At 44.8% G+C, this 17,930-nt stretch overlaps 1 long non-coding RNA gene across 1 annotated transcript; it reads left to right on the forward strand.

Moving 5' to 3' along the window:
• Positions 1 to 16,749: 16,749 nt before the first annotated feature.
• On the forward strand, positions 16,750 to 17,377 carry LOC137075073 (uncharacterized). The gene is made up of 3 exons (XR_010904988.1): positions 16,750 to 16,819; positions 16,932 to 17,013; positions 17,107 to 17,377. It is a non-coding gene; the product is annotated as an uncharacterized lncRNA (long non-coding RNA).
• Positions 17,378 to 17,930: the final 553 nt, after the last annotated feature.

Consider the following 17,930-nt stretch of genomic DNA (forward strand, 5'->3'; position numbering starts at 1 on the left):
AAAGCAAGCACCACTAACTAGAAAGTACAATTCCTGAAGAAATTGTGAGTGGTGCTTGCCGTGGCAAAACTCGGGGCCCGGTTATTGCAAGAGACTGCAAAATAAGCCAGCCCCATGTCTGTATGATGTTGTGGGGTTGAGATATGGCTTATTAATGTGTCTGTATGGTTGCTAGGGTGGTCTAATTGGTTGCTATGGTGTGGCCATACAGTTTAAGGGGTAATATCTAAAGACTAACTGCCAGTCTGAGTCAAAAGAGCCCAACTCTGTATGTGTACAATGGTCTGGTACTGAGATATGGCTTATTAATGTTGAAATACGGTTGCTAGGGTGGTTTAAATAGTTGCTAGGGAGTGGCTATGAAGTTGTGATGTCACTACTGATTGTCTACTTGATAGGCCGAGTCAAAAGAGCCCACCCTCAAGTCTCTACGACCTTCTGATCCGAATATATGATCTCACACAGTACTGCCAATGCTAAGTCTATGGGACTTTTCCGGGACGATTTTTTTCCCGCCAAAACGGAGATCGTTCATCCGATCCCTTAGAAAAGACATAGCACACCTCTCCTCGATAAGTCGGTCGATTTGACACCTCATCCGTGGGTCTGTGACAAACGGTGCCGGAGGAGTAGCGTGCCAAAGTTTTGAAAAAGTGAATAGTATTTACAATACTAGAAAGTACAATTCCTGAAGAAATTGTGAGTGGTGCTTGCCGTGGCAAAACTCGGGGCCCTGTTATGCAAGAGACTGCAAAATAAGTCAGCCCCATGTCTGTAAGATGTTGTGGAGTTGAGATATGGCTTATTAATGTGTATGTATGGTTGCTAGGGTGGTCTAATTGGTTGCTATGGTGTGGCCATACAGTTTAAGAGGTGATATTTATAGAGTAGTTGTCAGTCTGAGTCAAAAGAGCCCAACTCTGTATGTGTACAATGGTCTGGTACTGAGATATGGCTTATTAATGTTGAAATACGGTTGCTAGGGTGGTTTAAATAGTTGCTAGGGAGTGGCTATGAAGTTGTGATGTCACTACTGATTGTCTACTTGATAGGCCGAGTCAAAAGAGCCCACCCTCGAGTCTCTATGACCTTCTGATCCGAACATATGATCTCACACAGTACTGCCAATGTTAAGTCTATGGGACTTTTCCGGGAGGATTTTTTTCCCGCCAAAACGGAGATCGTTCATCCGATCCCTTAGAAAAGACATAGCACACCTCTCCTCGATAAGTCGGTCGATTTGACACCTCATCCGTGGGTCTGTGACAAACGGTGCCGGAGGAGTAGCGTGCCAAAGTTTTGAAAAAGTGAATAGTATTGACAATACTAGAAAGTACAATTCCTGAAGAAATTGTGAGTGGTGCTTGCCGTGGCAAAACTCGGGGCCCTGTTATGCAAGAGACTGCAAAATAAGTCAGCCCCATGTCTGTAAGATGTTGTGGAGTTGAGATATGGCTTATTAATGTGTATGTATGGTTGCTAGGGTGGTCTAATTGGTTGCTATGGTGTGGCCATACAGTTTAAGAGGTGATATTTATAGAGTAGTTGTCAGTCTGAGTCAAAAGAGCCCAACTCTGTATGTGTACAATGGTCTGGTACTGAGATATGGCTTATTAATGTTGAAATACGGTTGCTAGGGTGGTTTAAATAGTTGCTAGGGAGTGGCTATGAAGTTGTGATGTCACTACTGATTGTCTACTTGATAGGCCGAGTCAAAAGAGCCCACCCTCGAGTCTCTATGACCTTCTGATCCGAACATATGATCTCACACAGTACTGCCAATGTTAAGTCTATGGGACTTTTCCGGGAGGATTTTTTTCCCGCCAAAACGGAGATCGTTCATCCGATCCCTTAGAAAAGACATAGCACACCTCTCCTCGATAAGTCGGTCGATTTGACACCTCATCCGTGGGTCTGTGACAAACGGTGCCGGAGGAGTAGCGTGCCAAAGTTTTGAAAAAGTGAATAGTATTGACAATACTAGAAAGTACAATTCCTGAAGAAATTGTGAGTGGTGCTTGCCGTGGCAAAACTCGGGGCTCTGTGGCTACCAAGAGGCAAAAAAGCCAAGCAACATGTCTGTACGATGTTGTGGGCCTGAGATATGGCTTCTTTATGTGTTTGTACGGTTGCTAGGGTTGTCAAAATGGTTGCTATGGTGTGGCTATATAGTTTAAGGGGTGATATCTAAAGACTAACTGTCAGTCTGAGTCAAAAGAGCCCAACTCTGTATGTGTACAATGGTGTGGTACTGAGATATGGCTTATTAATGTTGAAATACGGTTGCTAGGGTGGTTTAAATAGTTGCTAGGGAGTGGCTATGAAGTTGTGATGTCACTACAGATTGTCAACTTGATAGGCCGAGTCAAAAGAGCCCACCCTCGAGTCTCTATGACCTTCTGATCCGAACATATGATCTCACACAGTACTGCCAATGTTAAGTCTATGGTACTTTTCCGGGAGGATTTTTTCCCGCCAAAACGGAGATCGTTCATCCGATCCCTTAGAAAAGACATAGCACACCTCTCCTCGATAAGTCGGTCGATTTGACACCTCATCCGTGGGTCTGTGACAAACGGTGCCGGAGGAGTAGCGTGCCAAAGTTTTGAAAAAGTGAATAGTATTTACAATACTAGAAAGTACAATTCCTGAAGAAATTGTGAGTGGTGCTTGCCGTGGCAAAAAAAAAAATGATTAGCATGATGTTAGCATGATGCTAACATGATTAGCATGATGTTAGCATGATGCTAACATGATTAGCATAGAGCTAGCAACATGATTAGCATGTTGCTAGCATGATGCTAACATGATTAGCATGTTGCTAGCATGATGCTAACATGATTAGCATGTTGCTAGCATAATGCTAACATGATTAGCATCATGTTAGCATAATGCTAACATGATTAGCATCATGTTAGCATGATGCTAACATGATTAGCATCATGCTAGCAACATGATTAGCATGTTGCTAGCATAATGCTAACATGATTAGCATTATGCTAGCATGATGCTAACATGATTAGCATGTTGCTAGCATGATTAGCATGTTGCTAGGCGGTTGCTATGGTGTTCTGGATGGTTGCTAGGGCGTTGCTAGGCGGTTGCTAGGGTGTTCTGGGTGGTTGCTAAGGCGTTGCTAGGCGGTTGCTAGGGTGTTCTGGGAGGTTGCTAGGGCGTTGCTAGGTGGTTGCTAGGCGGTTGCTATGGTGTTCTGGGTGGTTGCTAGGGCGTTGCTAGGCGGTTGCTAGGGTGTTCTGGGTGGTTGCTAGGGCGTTGCTAGGGTGTTGCTAGGTGGTTGCTAGGGTGTTCTGGGTGGTTGCTAGGCAGTTGCTATGGTGTTCTGGGTGGTTGCTATGATGTTGCTATGTGGTTGCTAGGGTATTCTGGGTGGTTGCTATGGAGTGGCAACATCCCATAATGATACCCCAAAATGACCTTGCCAGTACTAATTATATAAACCAACCCCCATGTCTCTATGATTTTCTAATGCAGAGATCTAAACAGTTGCTAGGGTACTCTGTTTGGTTGCTATGGAGTGGCTTGGCAGCATCCCATAATGATTCCCCAAAGTCCCCTTGCCAGTATGAATGATATATACCAACCCCCGTGTCTCTATGATGTAGTAATGCAGAGATATAGGTCTTGCTAAACAGTTGCTAGGGTACTCTGTTTGGTTGCTATGGAGTGGCCTGGCACCATCCCATAATGATTCCCCAAAATCCCCTTGCCAGTATGAATGATATAAACCAACCCCCGTGTCTCTATGATGTTCAGATGTGAAGATATAGACTGTGGATTTGGGTTGTTAGGGTGCTTGATAATGGTTGCTAGGGAGTGGCTAGGAGGTGTTGAAGGTGATTTGTGATTGGCCGTTGATGCCCTGAGTCAATCAAACCCACCCTCATGTTTGTATGACACTCCTATCCAGAGATATCCCTTTGATCTCTTTCAATGGAAGTCTATGGGATCGGTTGTTAGGGAGCTCTAAACGGTTGCTAGGGCGTGGCTTAATAACATCATCATGATCCTGAGATAGTGATTGGTTGTCTGAGTAGATTGGGCCCACCCCCTTGTCTCTGTGAGTCTGTGAGTCTGAGCTATGCTCAATACAAAATCCCTATGGGATTTACCATTGAATGAGAAACGCATGCGTTGCATGCGTTTCATGGGACGACCCTCCCCATGTTAAGTCAATGGGCCTTTTTTGCGATTTTTGGGGAGCTCTAGCACCCCAGGGGTACAACTTACACCCCTTTGAGATGTGTGTGCTGAGAGATCCTATCAGCCCCTTCAATTTTCGTGTAATATATGTGTGTGTTTGAGATCCTCGCTCGGAGCTACGAGGGGTCAAAGTTTCGCCCCATCAATCGTCTATGGCACTTTCGGGCTACGTTTGCACCCCTGGGGCGCACACCGTACCCCCGATCCCTTAGCAGAGATATAGCACACCATTCCCGTATAGGCCGCCGACTTTGGCTATTTAGTGGTTGGGGTTTGACAAAATTTGTGTGAGGAGAAGCGCGCCGAAATACGTGTCCAGAAGAAGAATAATAATAATAAGTATGGTGGAGAACAATAGTGATGCCTTGCTAAAGCAAGCACCACTAACTAGAAAGTACAATTCCTGAAGAAATTGTGAGTGGTGCTTGCCGTGGCAAACCTCGGGGCCCGGTTATTGCAAGAGACTGCAAAATCACCTTGCCAGTATGAATGAATTAAACCAACCCCCATGTCTCTATGATTTTCTAATGCAGAGATCTAAACAGTTGCTAGGGTACTCTGTTTGGTTGCTATGGAGTGGCTTGGCACCATCCCATAATGATTCCCCAAAATCCCCTTGCCAGTATGAATGATATATACCAACCCCCGTGTCTCTATGATGTACTAATGCAGAGATATAGGTGTTGCTAAACAGTTGCTAGGGTACTCTGTTTGGTTGCTATGGAGTGGCTTGGCACCATCCCATAATGATTCCCCAAAATCCCCTTGCCAGTATGAATGATATAAACCAACCCCCGTGTCTCTATGATGTTCAGATGTGGAGATATACACTGTGCATTTGGGTTGTTAGGGTGCTTGATAATGGTTGCTAGGGAGTGGCTAGGAGGTGTTGAAGGTGATTTGTGATTGGCCGTTGATGCCCTGAGTCAATCAAACCCACCCCCATGTTTCTATGACACTCCTATCCAGAGATATAACTTTGATCTTTTTCAATGGAAGTCTATGGGATCGGTTGTTAGGGAGCTGTAAATGGTTGCTAGGGCGTGGCTTAATAGCATCATCATGATCCTGACATAGTGATTGGTTGTCTGAGTAGATTGGGCCCACCCCCTTGTCTCTGTGAGTCTGTGAAGCAGAGCTATGCTCAATACAAAATCCCTATGGGATTTACCATTGAATGAGAAACGCATGCGTTGCATGCGTTTCATGGGACGATCCTCCCCATGTTAAGTCAATGGGGCTTTTTTTCGATTTTTGGGGAGCTCTAGCACCCCAGGGGTACAACTTACACCCCTTTGAGATGTGTGTGCTGAGAGATCCTATCAGCCCCTTCAAATTTCGTGTAATATATGTGTGTGTTTGAGATCCTCGCTCGGAGCTACGAGGCGTCAAAGTTTCGCCCCATCAATCGTCTATGGCACTTTCGGGGTACGTTTGCACCCCTGGGGCGCACACCGTACCCCCGATCCCTTATAAAAGTCATAGCACACGATTCCCGTATAGGCCGCCGACTTTGGCTATTTAGTGGTTGGGGTTTGACAAAATTTGTGGGAGGAGAAGCGCGTCAAAATAAGTGGCCAGAAGAATAATAATAATAACTAGAAAGTACAATTCCTGAAGAAATTGTGAGTGGTGCTTGCCGTGGCAAAAAAAAAAATGATTAGCATGATGTTAGCATGATGCTAACATGATTAGCATGTTGCTAGCATGATGCTAACATGATTAGCATGTTGCTAGCATGATGCTAACATGATTAGCATGTTGCTAGCATGATTAGCATGTTGCTAGGCGGTTGCTAGGGTGTTCTGGGTGGTTGCTAGGCGGTTGCTAGGGTATTCTGGGTGGTTGCTAGGGCGTTGCTAGGCGGTTGCTAGGGTGTTCTGGGAGGTTGCTAGGGCGTTGCTAGGCGGTTGCTATGGTGTTCTGGGTGGTTGCTAGGGCGTTGCTAGGCGGTTGCTAGGGTGTTCTGGGTGGTTGCTAGGGCGTTGCTAGGGTGTTGCTAGGCGGTTGCTAGGGTGTTCTGGGTGGTTGCTAGGCAGTTGCTATGGTGTTCTGGGTGGTTGCTATGACGTTGCTATGTGGTTGCTAGGGTATTCTGGGTGGTTGCTATGGAGTGGCAACATCCCATAATGATACCCCAAAATGACCTTGCCAGTACTAATTATATAAACCAACCCCCATGTCTGTACGATTTTCAGATGCAGAGATCTGAACAGTTGCTAGGGTACTGTGTTTGGTTGCTATGGAGTGGCTTGGCAGCATCCCATAATGCTACCCCAAAATCACCTTGCCAGTATGAATGATATAAACCAACCCCCGTGTCTCTATGATTTTCTGATGCAGAGATCTGAACGGTTGCTAAGGTACTCTGTTTGGTTGCTATGGAGTGGCTTGGCACCATCCCATAATGATTCCCCAAAATCCCCTTGCCAGTATGAATGATATATACCAACCCCCGTGTCTCTATGATGTTCAGATGTGAAGATATACACTGTGGATTTGGGTTGTTAGGGTGCTTGATAATGGTTGCTAGGGAGTGGCTAGGAGGTGTTGAAGGTGATTTGTGATTGGCCGTTGATGCCCTGAGTCAATCAAACCCACCCCCATGTTTCTATGACACTCCTATCCAGAGATATAACTTTGATCTTTTTCAATGGAAGTCTATGGGATCGGTTGTTAGGGAGCTCTAAACGGTTGCTAGGGCGTGGCTTAATAACATCATCATGATCCTGAGATAGTGATTGGTTGTCTGAGTAGATTGGGCCCACCCCCTTGTCTCTGTGAGTCTGTGAGTCTGAGCTATGCTCAATACAAAATCCCTATGGGATTTACCATTGAATGAGAAACGCATGCGTTGCATGCGTTTCATGGGACGACCCTCCCCATGTTAAGTCAATGGGCCTTTTTTGCGATTTTTGGGGAGCTCTAGCACCCCAGGGGTACAACTTACACCCCTTTGAGATGTGTGTGCTGAGAGATCCTATCAGCCCCTTCAAATTTCGTGTAATATATGTGTGTGTTTGAGATCCTCGCTCGGAGCTACGAGGGGTCAAAGTTTCGCCCCATCAATCGTCTATGGCACTTTTGGGGTACGTTTGCACCCCTGGGGCGCACACCGTACCCCCGATCCCTTAGCAGAGATATAGCACACCATTCCCGTATAGGCCGCCGACTTTGGCTATTTAGTGGTTGGGGTTTGACAAAATTTGTGTGAGGAGAAGCGCGCCGAAATACGTGTCCAGAAGAAGAATAATAACTAGAAAGTACAATTCCTGAAGAAATTGTGAGTGGTGCTTGCCGTGGCAAAACTCGGGGCCCGGTTATTGCAAGAGACTGCAAAATAAGCCAGCCCCATGTCTGTATGATGTTGTGGGGTTGAGATATGGCTTATTAATGTGTCTGTATGGTTGCTAGGGTGGTCTAATTGGTTGCTATGGTGTGGCCATACAGTTTAAGGGGTAATATCTAAAGACTAACTGCCAGTCTGAGTCAAAAGAGCCCAACTCTGTATGTGTACAATGGTCTGGTACTGAGATATGGCTTATTAATGTTGAAATACGGTTGCTAGGGTGGTTTAAATAGTTGCTAGGGAGTGGCTATGAAGTTGTGATGTCACTACTGATTGTCTACTTGATAGGCCGAGTCAAAAGAGCCCACCCTCAAGTCTCTACGACCTTCTGATCCGAATATATGATCTCACACAGTACTGCCAATGCTAAGTCTATGGGACTTTTCCGGGACGATTTTTTTCCCGCCAAAACGGAGATCGTTCATCCGATCCCTTAGAAAAGACATAGCACACCTCTCCTCGATAAGTCGGTCGATTTGACACCTCATCCGTGGGTCTGTGACAAACGGTGCCGGAGGAGTAGCGTGCCAAAGTTTTGAAAAAGTGAATAGTATTTACAATACTAGAAAGTACAATTCCTGAAGAAATTGTGAGTGGTGCTTGCCGTGGCAAACCTCGGGGCCCGGTTATTGCAAGAGACTGCAAAATCACCTTGCCAGTATGAATGAATTAAACCAACCCCCATGTCTCTATGATTTTCTAATGCAGAGATCTAAACAGTTGCTAGGGTACTCTGTTTGGTTGCTATGGAGTGGCTTGGCACCATCCCATAATGATTCCCCAAAATCCCCTTGCCAGTATGAATGATATATACCAACCCCCGTGTCTCTATGATGTACTAATGCAGAGATATAGGTGTTGCTAAACAGTTGCTAGGGTACTCTGTTTGGTTGCTATGGAGTGGCTTGGCACCATCCCATAATGATTCCCCAAAATCCCCTTGCCAGTATGAATGATATAAACCAACCCCCGTGTCTCTATGATGTTCAGATGTGGAGATATACACTGTGCATTTGGGTTGTTAGGGTGCTTGATAATGGTTGCTAGGGAGTGGCTAGGAGGTGTTGAAGGTGATTTGTGATTGGCCGTTGATGCCCTGAGTCAATCAAACCCACCCCCATGTTTCTATGACACTCCTATCCAGAGATATAACTTTGATCTTTTTCAATGGAAGTCTATGGGATCGGTTGTTAGGGAGCTGTAAATGGTTGCTAGGGCGTGGCTTAATAGCATCATCATGATCCTGACATAGTGATTGGTTGTCTGAGTAGATTGGGCCCACCCCCTTGTCTCTGTGAGTCTGTGAAGCAGAGCTATGCTCAATACAAAATCCCTATGGGATTTACCATTGAATGAGAAACGCATGCGTTGCATGCGTTTCATGGGACGATCCTCCCCATGTTAAGTCAATGGGGCTTTTTTTCGATTTTTGGGGAGCTCTAGCACCCCAGGGGTACAACTTACACCCCTTTGAGATGTGTGTGCTGAGAGATCCTATCAGCCCCTTCAAATTTCGTGTAATATATGTGTGTGTTTGAGATCCTCGCTCGGAGCTACGAGGCGTCAAAGTTTCGCCCCATCAATCGTCTATGGCACTTTCGGGGTACGTTTGCACCCCTGGGGCGCACACCGTACCCCCGATCCCTTATAAAAGTCATAGCACACGATTCCCGTATAGGCCGCCGACTTTGGCTATTTAGTGGTTGGGGTTTGACAAAATTTGTGGGAGGAGAAGCGCGTCAAAATAAGTGGCCAGAAGAATAATAATAATAACTAGAAAGTACAATTCCTGAAGAAATTGTGAGTGGTGCTTGCCGTGGCAAAAAAAAAAATGATTAGCATGATGTTAGCATGATGCTAACATGATTAGCATGTTGCTAGCATGATGCTAACATGATTAGCATGTTGCTAGCATGATGCTAACATGATTAGCATGTTGCTAGCATGATTAGCATGTTGCTAGGCGGTTGCTAGGGTGTTCTGGGTGGTTGCTAGGCGGTTGCTAGGGTATTCTGGGTGGTTGCTAGGGCGTTGCTAGGCGGTTGCTAGGGTGTTCTGGGAGGTTGCTAGGGCGTTGCTAGGCGGTTGCTATGGTGTTCTGGGTGGTTGCTAGGGCGTTGCTAGGCGGTTGCTAGGGTGTTCTGGGTGGTTGCTAGGGCGTTGCTAGGGTGTTGCTAGGCGGTTGCTAGGGTGTTCTGGGTGGTTGCTAGGCAGTTGCTATGGTGTTCTGGGTGGTTGCTATGACGTTGCTATGTGGTTGCTAGGGTATTCTGGGTGGTTGCTATGGAGTGGCAACATCCCATAATGATACCCCAAAATGACCTTGCCAGTACTAATTATATAAACCAACCCCCATGTCTGTACGATTTTCAGATGCAGAGATCTGAACAGTTGCTAGGGTACTGTGTTTGGTTGCTATGGAGTGGCTTGGCAGCATCCCATAATGCTACCCCAAAATCACCTTGCCAGTATGAATGATATAAACCAACCCCCGTGTCTCTATGATTTTCTGATGCAGAGATCTGAACGGTTGCTAAGGTACTCTGTTTGGTTGCTATGGAGTGGCTTGGCACCATCCCATAATGATTCCCCAAAATCCCCTTGCCAGTATGAATGATATATACCAACCCCCGTGTCTCTATGATGTTCAGATGTGAAGATATACACTGTGGATTTGGGTTGTTAGGGTGCTTGATAATGGTTGCTAGGGAGTGGCTAGGAGGTGTTGAAGGTGATTTGTGATTGGCCGTTGATGCCCTGAGTCAATCAAACCCACCCCCATGTTTCTATGACACTCCTATCCAGAGATATAACTTTGATCTTTTTCAATGGAAGTCTATGGGATCGGTTGTTAGGGAGCTCTAAACGGTTGCTAGGGCGTGGCTTAATAACATCATCATGATCCTGAGATAGTGATTGGTTGTCTGAGTAGATTGGGCCCACCCCCTTGTCTCTGTGAGTCTGTGAGTCTGAGCTATGCTCAATACAAAATCCCTATGGGATTTACCATTGAATGAGAAACGCATGCGTTGCATGCGTTTCATGGGACGACCCTCCCCATGTTAAGTCAATGGGCCTTTTTTGCGATTTTTGGGGAGCTCTAGCACCCCAGGGGTACAACTTACACCCCTTTGAGATGTGTGTGCTGAGAGATCCTATCAGCCCCTTCAAATTTCGTGTAATATATGTGTGTGTTTGAGATCCTCGCTCGGAGCTACGAGGGGTCAAAGTTTCGCCCCATCAATCGTCTATGGCACTTTTGGGGTACGTTTGCACCCCTGGGGCGCACACCGTACCCCCGATCCCTTAGCAGAGATATAGCACACCATTCCCGTATAGGCCGCCGACTTTGGCTATTTAGTGGTTGGGGTTTGACAAAATTTGTGTGAGGAGAAGCGCGCCGAAATACGTGTCCAGAAGAAGAATAATAACTAGAAAGTACAATTCCTGAAGAAATTGTGAGTGGTGCTTGCCGTGGCAAAACTCGGGGCCCGGTTATTGCAAGAGACTGCAAAATCACCTTGCCAGTATGAATGATATAAACCAACCCCCGTGTCTCTATGATTTTCTGATGCAGAAATCTGAACAGTTGCTAGGGTACTCTGTTTGGTTGCTATGGAGTGGCTTGGCACCATCCCATAATGATTCCCCAAAGTCCCCTTGCCAGTATGAATGATATATACCAACCCCCGTGTCTCTATGATGTAGTAATGCAGAGATATAGGTCTTGCTAAACAGTTGCTAGGGTACTCTGTTTGGTTGCTATGGAGTGGCCTGGCACCATCCCATAATGATTCCCCAAAATCCCCTTGCCAGTATGAATGATATAAACCAACCCCCGTGTCTCTATGATGTTCAGATGTGAAGATATAGACTGTGGATTTGGGTTGTTAGGGTGCTTGATAATGGTTGCTAGGGAGTGGCTAGGAGGTGTTGAAGGTGATTTGTGATTGGCCGTTGATGCCCTGAGTCAATCAAACCCACCCTCATGTTTGTATGACACTCCTATCCAGAGATATAACTTTGATCTTTTTCAATGGAAGTCAATAGGATCGGTTGTTAGGGAGCTCTAAACGGTTGCTAGGGCGTGGCTTAATAACATCATCATGATCCTGAGATAGTGATTGGTTGTCTGAGTAGATTGGGCCCACCCCCTTGTCTCTGTGAGTCTGTGAAGCAGAGCTATGCTCAATACAAAATCCCTATGGGATTTACCATTGAATGAGAAACGCATGCGTTGCATGCGTTTCATGGGACGACCCTCCCCATGTTAAGTCAATGGGCCTTTTTTTCGATTTTTGGGGAGCTCTAGCACCCCTGGGGTACAACTTACACCCCTTTGAGATGTGTGTGCTGAGAGATCCTATCAGCCCCTTCAAATTTCGTGTAATATATGTGTGTGTTTGAGATCCTCGCTCGGAGCTACGAGGGGTCAAAGTTTCGCCCCATCAATCGTCTATGGCACTTTTGGGGTACGTTTGCACCCCTGGGGCACACACCGTACCCCCGATCCCTTAGCAGAGATATAGCACACGATTCCCGTATAGGCCGCCGACTTTGGCTATTTAGTGGTTGGGGTTTGACAAAATTTGTGGGAGGAGAAGCGCGTCAAAATAAGTGGCCAGAAGAATAAGAATAATAAGTATGGTGGAGAACAATAGTGATGCCTTGCTACGCAAGCACCACTAATAATAAGTATGGTGGAGAACAATAGTGATGCCTTGCTAAAGCAAGCACCACTAATAATAAGTATGGTGGAGAACAATAGTGATGCCTTGCTAAAGCAAGCACCACTAATAAGTATGGTGGAGAACAATAGTGATGCCTTGCTAAAGCAAGCACCACTAATAAAATCTTTTCAGGTTTTTCAGGTAGGCCCTAGGTCTAAAATTTTTAGGTAGAGAAATTGAATAAATAATCAAATGTAAAACAACTGCATATTTAACTGTTTAAATAAAGATTAATCCTTATTAAACTTACAAGAGCATTGAGTAATGTCCTTATCTTGTTTGACATTAAACAGACAGCAGTAAAGACTTCTGCCCCTTTAAGACCTAATGCTCCCTGCATTGTCGTCTTTCTCGACAGTATAAAGATGTTGACATACTTCTTGTGTGAGTTTGTCCGTTCAAGCGCAAGACTTGAAAGATAACTCAATATTTGCGCGCTGAGACGTGTGTGCGCTCTCGGATGATGCACAGACAGATCTTCTTACAGTTCTTACAGTTCTCATTTGCGTTTTCCTGCGAATATACCCAGATGATGATGACAGAGAAATGACTGGTCATACGGCAACACTCGCATACATTGAACAGTTTACAAAGAGAGACTGTTTTGCCCACGTTTTTCTTTTATTAGCGCTGTTGTTTTAGTGTATCACTGAGGAGCCAACACGTGTATCCATCGACAGAAACATACATAGAGCATGATTTTCAAGTTACAAGTTTGTTAACGCGCAGTTTGAATGCTGAACGGAGATGATGATTGACAGCTGCAGAGGAAGACGAGTTTCTGTAAACTTTAATTTAACGATGGAAAAATATAATATCCTTGTCCTGCACGTTCAGCTTTAGATGACTTTGTAGCAGCATATCATAATATAAGAGTGATTGCTGCAGGATCATGTAATGATATCCTACAGTCCCTGACAAAAGTCTTGTCGCTTATCTATTTTCTAGAAATACCTGATATTAACCTGACTTTTAATTAATTCATTGGTGTTAGAAATAGCTCATATAAAAAGCTAAAACCCTCCCAAATGATGTTTAATGCACTGAAATAAATAATTTTCACAGAAAAAATATTTATCATTTAATCAAGACAGAAAGGTCAAATTTTGGCAAGACAAAAGGTTTGTCGCCTATACAGAAATTGAACAAATTTACTGCAAATACAAAAATATGTCAGCAAATTAAGTTGTGGTGCTGTGAGATCCAAATTTAATATCTTGTATGACTTCCATGAGCTTGAAGGGCTGCATCCATGCGGTTTGGCAAGGATTCATACAATTTATTGATGAAGTCATCAGGAATAGCTAAGTTCATAAATATTCTTTGGTTTCGTCTTCCATGCGTCCCCTTTCATCCTACCCCACATATGCTCAATGATGTTCATGTCTGGTGACTGGGCTGGCCAATCCTGGAGCATCTTGATCTTCTTCACCTTGAGGAACTTTGATGTGGAGATGGAAGTATGCGATGGAGCAGCGTCCTGCTGCAGAATTTGGCCTCTTTTATGGTTGGGAATATAAGAGGTAGCTAAGATTTCTTGGTATTTTAGACTATTGATGTTGCCCTTCCACCCTGCAGATCTCTCGCACACCCCCATACTGGATGTAACCCCAGACCATGATTTTTCCGCCACCAAACTTCACTGTTTTCTGGGTGAATCTCGGATCCATTTGGGCACCAGTAGGTCTCCTGCAATATTTGCGGCGACTGTGGTGTAATTCAACAGAAGATTCATCTGAAAAATCCACCTTCTGCCACTTTTCCAGCGTCCATCCTTTTAGCAGGCTGTGGGCCTTGGCAAATGCCACACGTTTTTCAACTGTCTTTTGTTTAGTGCTGGCTTCTGGGCACTGATTCGACCATGGAGGCCATTTCGAGACAGAATCCGACAAACTGTTCTGGTTGACACAGGGACTTCAGGTGACCAGGTCTCGTGGAGCTCTGCTGCAGTGGAAAATGGGCTGGTCTTGGATTTTCGAGCCAACAAACGGTCCTCTCGAGCAGTTGTCTTGCAGGGTCTGCCTGACCTGGGCTTGTCAAAAACGTCTCCAGTCTCTTCAAATCTTTTTTTTATCCTCTGTACTTGATGCTGAGACACATTGAAGGTGTCTGCCACATCAGCAGTGGATCTGGTCTTCAGCCTCTTGATAATCAAAACTTTAGTCTCAGGGTGAATCTTAGGCATGTTTGCAGAGGTCTAGTTGCAGTTAATGTGAAGGTCTAGTGTACTGGGGTTCTTTTTATACACACTTGAGACCTAATTGATCCATTATTAGTCACAGGTGAAGATCATATGACAAGGTGACAACACTTATGTCTTTGCAAAAATTGACTCAATGGGCTTTACCAAGCTGTGAATATTAGAATACTTTTTGAAAGTTTAGTTTTTCACTGAAACATTATCACAAAAGCTGGTGGGATTAAAATGAGCCATTTCTTGTAAAAAAAAATCTTGATTAGAAATATATTTCAGCGGCACTTTAGGTCAATTTGTACACAAGCGACAAGACTTTTGTCAGGGACTGTATTTCTAAATTATCACGACAGGCTGAATCTGAGCAATTGTCTGCCTGTCTGAGTTTTGTCGACAGACGAAGGCGGCCGTCTCGTAATTCTCTATGCAGGAAAAACCCTGTATAACATTATTAACCAACAATAACCTAACCTCCGGTGATCTCACCAGAGCTTTGCCAGTAAGAGGGGAAGGCGCAGCGCCGAACTCAGGTCTCGGGGAGAACTGTTGAAGTGGCAGATACCACAGACATTAAAAGATGCGCAGCCAGAAGAAACACTAGCGGTTCACCTGCGCTCATTAGTGCTCAGTGTTCTGATTTACTTAGCTCATATTATAAAGCTTAACCTGCTGGATTCTACAACTAAGAAAGTCTATCACCCATTTTAGCAACCTACTGTCTAATGAGAAATCTTTTTCCAGGATATCTGCTAATGTATTGGGGCAGGCCTGTCACACAGGTCCACAAATAAGATTTTTGTGTGAGTCTTTGGTTTCTCTAAATGTGTGTACAATAGATGCAGTACAGTTAGAATGGCATCCTTTACACCCCTATAGGCTTGATAGCCAGATTGCAGAGGATCTATGAGATGCCCTGTTTCAGATACAATATATTTTTTGACTAAACGCTCTAAACTTTTCATCACTAGAGATGTGAGAGCTATTGGTCAAAAATCACTAAATTCTGAAGGTCTAGGGACTTTTGCTACTGGAACTATTGTAGATGTTTTCCATAGAGCAGGTACAATACCGGAATTATGGGATGCTCTAAAAATATAAGTAAAAACTGGTGCTAACTGAACCGCACAATATTTTAAAATATGTGGTAATATAATAATATATTACCACATATCTTATCTGGGCCTGGACCAAAAATAACCTGGGCCAAAATTAACACTGCCAGGTACTTGCCGCTCTGCCACGCCCACCTCGGGACTCAGCTGTGAAGCCAGTGCTGAAGAGGTCTAATATGAAGCAATCCAGGCGGCGTTACCGAAGCTGCAGATGGCATATGCCCCAGGAGCCTCTGAAAATTTTTCAGTGGGACCACTGTCCTTTTTTGAACAAATTCAAGTAGTTCAACACCGACCAGACTCACTCCTCTGTGAGGCGTGCAGTCTGGTTGACAAAATCCAGCTCCATACTGAGATTCTCTGTGTGGGGCAGAGTTTGCTCTTCTCCCAGTTGGGAAGCATAGCCATAAGCTCTGGGTCAGACTCTGCCAATGCTACCACACCCAAAGGGGGCAACGCAGTCAAGTCTTCATCCTCAGACCCCATTAGCTCGCCCCCCGATGCAGCCGGAGCCCCAAAAGTAACTACTGGTCTTCCATGGGAAGGGCCAGCACGCACTTCTGAAAGCTCCACCGGCGCATTGGAGGGGCCCAATTTGACCCGTCGGAGAAACCCTCACAGTAACCCACAGGTCTCCACCAAAGTAAGCAGCCAAAGTAGCAGTCCTCTGCAGCGGGAGGACCACTAGATTGGGGGATATACAATTAAACTCTAACCCGTTTGAGGTATTGGAGCCTAGACCGCAGCATGGCGATGGTCATCTTCCTGCAATGAGAACATGAGTCATCCACGAAAGCTGCCTCAGCGTGCTGAATGGCCAAACACGTGAGACAACTATCATGACCGTCAACCTTGGACAGAAATTGATTTAATCCAGAAACACACAATTGACATCTTGAAGAAGACACAGGGTCAAACCGTGTTGCTCTTTTAAAAAAAGGAAACTACTCGTTTTAGTGCTGAAGCACTCATTTTGGTGAAAAAAGATTTGTTCATTTTGCTGAACGAGACTCAAAGATCCGAGTCAGTAAAATGATCCGAACTCCCCACTACTACAGGAAAGTGACATCCATGCATACCCTTTATAACACTTTTGTTTACATTATTTGAAAATGTTATCACTTTTTATCTTGTTTATATTCTTTGATTTATAGAAATATCTTACCAGTAATTTGCCGGTAGACAATGTGGCTGTTCAGTAAAACTGTGTCAAGTAGGTGAAAGAAGATATTTTTGTACCACTTGGTAGACTTTCTGGTGCATTCAAGAAAACCAGTCATCATGCCCGCTTTGTCAACTGCTCCCATCTTTTTGTTGTACTCCAGCACACAGACTGGCTTCATCTTGGCTTGCCCAGTGATGTGATCCAGCTTCCCTGTGGCTGCCATACCAGTTGGGTGGACAGTGGTAAGGACATGGACATATCTCTTATCATGCCATTTGACTGCCAACTGTTATCCATTTTCCTTGAATTCCACCTCACCCTTTGTCATTCTACAGGTGAATGTTGGCATCCCTTTACGGTTTTCACGCACAGTCCCACAAGCTCCAGTGCCAAGAGACAAGAGGTGCTGGAAAAGTGTGGGACTACTGTACCAGTTATCCACATAAAGGACATGACCCTTTCTGAGGTAAGGTCCTAGTAGTGTCATTACAACAGACCCAGAAATCCCAAGTCCTTGGTGGTGTTTTATGTCACTGTTAGATCCGGAGTAAATGATCATGTCCTGCACATAACCAGTGAGCACATCACACAAAACAAAAAACTTGACCCCAAATCTGTGCCCTTAAGATGGAATATAATGACGAAATGCCAGCCTGCCTTTCCACTTCATCAGAGATTCATCAACACACAGATCCCGGTATGGTACAAAAATGCGACGAAAGGAGGAGGTGAGAGCAGTAAAAATATTTCTGATTTTTTTCAGAGGGTCATTTAAAACTGCTGTTGCACTGTTTGCAAAGTAAAGACACCGGAGGAGCAGAAGGAATCGGTCCTGTGAAAACAAAGACCCGAAAAATGGTGTCAAGAGCATGGGGTCTGTGCTCCAGTAATCCCGAAGTGATGGCTTTTTAATCACCCCCATAAGGAGAACTGCCACTAAAAATGTATACATTTCAGGGATATTTGTTGGAACCCATTTAACCATTTTTCCCCTCACTTCTTTTTCTTTCAAGTCAGAGGCATAGCGGTTCGTTTCCTCCACTATTTCTCCGACAACTTCTTCAGTGAAGAACAATTTAAAACAATTTACCTCACTGGGGGATTCTGGTGGATTTTGCACTCCACACTGTTGGTCCTCAAAAGTGCCTGGGCCAGGAGG

The sequence above is a fragment of the Pseudorasbora parva genome, chromosome 5 (genome assembly GCF_024679245.1).
Source record: "Pseudorasbora parva isolate DD20220531a chromosome 5, ASM2467924v1, whole genome shotgun sequence".
NCBI classification, from domain to species: Eukaryota; Metazoa; Chordata; class Actinopteri; order Cypriniformes; family Gobionidae; genus Pseudorasbora; species Pseudorasbora parva.